The sequence below is a fragment of the Mandrillus leucophaeus genome, unplaced genomic scaffold (assembly GCF_000951045.1).
Source record: "Mandrillus leucophaeus isolate KB7577 unplaced genomic scaffold, Mleu.le_1.0 Scaffold85, whole genome shotgun sequence".
In the NCBI taxonomy this organism is placed as follows: domain Eukaryota; kingdom Metazoa; phylum Chordata; class Mammalia; order Primates; family Cercopithecidae; genus Mandrillus; species Mandrillus leucophaeus.
The window spans coordinates 2,645,907-2,648,399 of record NW_012109252.1 but is presented as its reverse complement, the minus strand read 5'-3'; the positions used below and the strand labels follow the sequence as shown (position 1 = coordinate 2,648,399).

The 2,493-nt window shown below is 47.3% G+C and overlaps 1 protein-coding gene across 2 annotated transcripts in view; it reads left to right on the top strand.

Annotated features, from left to right (window-relative positions):
- The window catches only part of DLGAP2 (discs, large (Drosophila) homolog-associated protein 2), a 231,379-nt gene that overhangs the window by 204,728 nt on the left and 24,158 nt on the right, over positions 1-2,493 (top strand). The window lies entirely within an intron of this gene.

The window sequence follows — 2,493 nt, the reverse complement described above, 5'->3', positions numbered from 1 at the left end:
CTACATGCAAAATTGAATTTGATGACATATAGGGACCCAGATCAACAGTAAGATTCCAAAATCTTAGGATATATAGTAATTTTTTTTTTTTTTTTGAAAGGGAGTCTTGGTCTTTCTCCCAGGCTGGAGTGCAATGGTATGATCTCGGCTTACTACCACCTCTGCCTCCCGAGTTCAAGTGATTCTCCTGCCTCAGCCTCCCAAGTAGCTGGGATTACAGGCACGTGCCACCATACCTGGCTAATTTTGTATTTTTAGTAGAGATAGAGTTTCACCATGTTGGCCAGGATGGTCTTGAGTGATCTGCCCACCTTGGCCTTACAAAGTGCTGGGATTACAGGTATGAACCAACCACGCCCAGCCAGGATACCTAGTATTTAAATTTCACTTACCTTATTATTAGGCATCTGAAAAACTATTTTTCTTCAATAAGGTAGGATGGAAAGTTAATTTTTGCTGCCTCCAAATTGTATTTCCCTAAACACATGTTTGGTTTATGTTATAGGGTTTTTTTGTTTTGTTTTGTTTTTTACCTTTTGGAGCCTCCAGGATCCTCCTCTGGACTCTCTCAGCTCAGTGATGTCTGCATTCAACAGATATTTACTGATTTCTTATGATGGAGCAAGCCACTCTCCGATAGACAAAAATGATGCAACAATGAGTAAGACATGGCAAAGGACCTAACCAATCACCTGACAGTGGGAGCAGACAGACCAGGGAAAAACTATTTACAGAAAGTGGAAACTGTTTAGTGTCATAAGAGAGGTGCAGATAAAGTACCTTAAAAACTCAGGGGTCTCAGCAACGCTTTCACCTGGGAAGATTCTGAGAAGGCTTCCCGGAGAAGGTGGCACCGTGCTGGGCCTTGACGCGCGGTTAGATTTGGCCAAGGAGGTGGATGGGGATGATAGAAAAGGAGATTCAAGAGTCCACGCAGAGGCCGAGAACTGGGGAGCAGAGGCCCCTTTGTCTCCTTCCTCTGGAGGAAGATCTTCACGTCAGCACTGCCCTTCACCCTGCTTGCGGGGAGGGTCTGTGCTACCTGACCTCTCAGAGCCCTCTCTGTTGGGGCCATGCCCCATGCCCTGGGGGGACAGGTGTTTCTCAAAGGATGAAACTTCCCTAAAGCTCCACCCTCTGCTGTCATTTGAGATTTTAGTCTCCTTCAATGCAGTGGTCACATTTAACATTTATCATCCACAGATAGTGCCTCACACATCGCCTGGCACAGAGTGCCGTGCAAATAGGAATGGGGAGGAAGAAAGGGAAGCAGGAGGATGGGCCGTCTTAGCGAACAGGATGCCTGTCTCTTATACACATCTAGATGTGTATAAGAGACAGTCCTGCCACTGCACTCCAGCCTGGGCGACAGAGCGAGACTCCATTTAAAAAAAAAAAAAAAAAATTGGAATCCTCAGCTGGGCGTAGTGGCTCACACCTATAATCCCAGCACTTTGGGAGTCTGAGGCAGGAGGACTGCTTGAGCCTAGGAGTTTTAGACCAGCCTGGATAACACAGTGAAACCTTGTCTCTACCAAAAAAATAACATTTTTAAAAGTAGCCTGGTGTGGTGGCACATGCCTGTCGTCTCAGCTACTCAGGAGGCTAAGGTGGGAGGATTGATTGCCTGAGCCCCAAAAGTGGAGGTTGCAGTGGCCAAGATCCCGCCACCACTCCAGAACAAGACCCTGTCTCAAAAAAATAAAGGAACACTATCTAGACCAGTTCTCCCTGAACACATATGACAGGTCAGGTCCTAGGCTGAATGCACCGCAGACCTCACTGATGCTCATCCCGACGGACTAGGCGGGTAGTAGTGCCAGCATTCTACAGATAAACTGGGGCTCCGAGAGATTAAGATCTTGCCCCAAATCACAGAATAGCAGCAATGACTCGGGACTGGGAGTCACAACCCTCTGACGTTGAAGGCTCCGCCTTTCTAACCCGTGGTCCGAAGGTGTCCAGATGTTCCCTTACAGGAAGCACCCCCTCCACTGCCTGCTTCCACGCTGGATGTGCATCCCCTGCTTTCTGCTGCTGTTTCAGACAAGGTTGTGTCCCATCCCTGACCCTCCACCGCTGTGACCCACACGTGGCCCACAGAGTCCCTCAGCCGCGAAGCTGAGGCCAAGGTTCTCCTGCATTAGCCACTGGAAAGTAAGTGGCGGGAGCTGTAAGGAGGCAAATTATTTCTCAAACCAAGAATGAAAGTCCTTTCAATTAAAGGGCGTTAGTGCTGAGGCCCTGTCGCAGTAAGTCCTGGTTTTCTGTCACTAGAGGCATTCCAGAAAATTCTATAAATTATGCCATAAAAGTACTACATGCAAAATTGAATTTGATGACATATAGGGACCCAGATCAACAGTAAGATTCCAAAATCTTAGGATATATAGTAATTTTTTTTTTTTTTTTTTGAAAGGGAGTCTTGGTCTTTCTCCCAGGCTGGAGTGCAATGGTATGATCTCGGCTTACTACCACCTCTGCCTCCCGAGT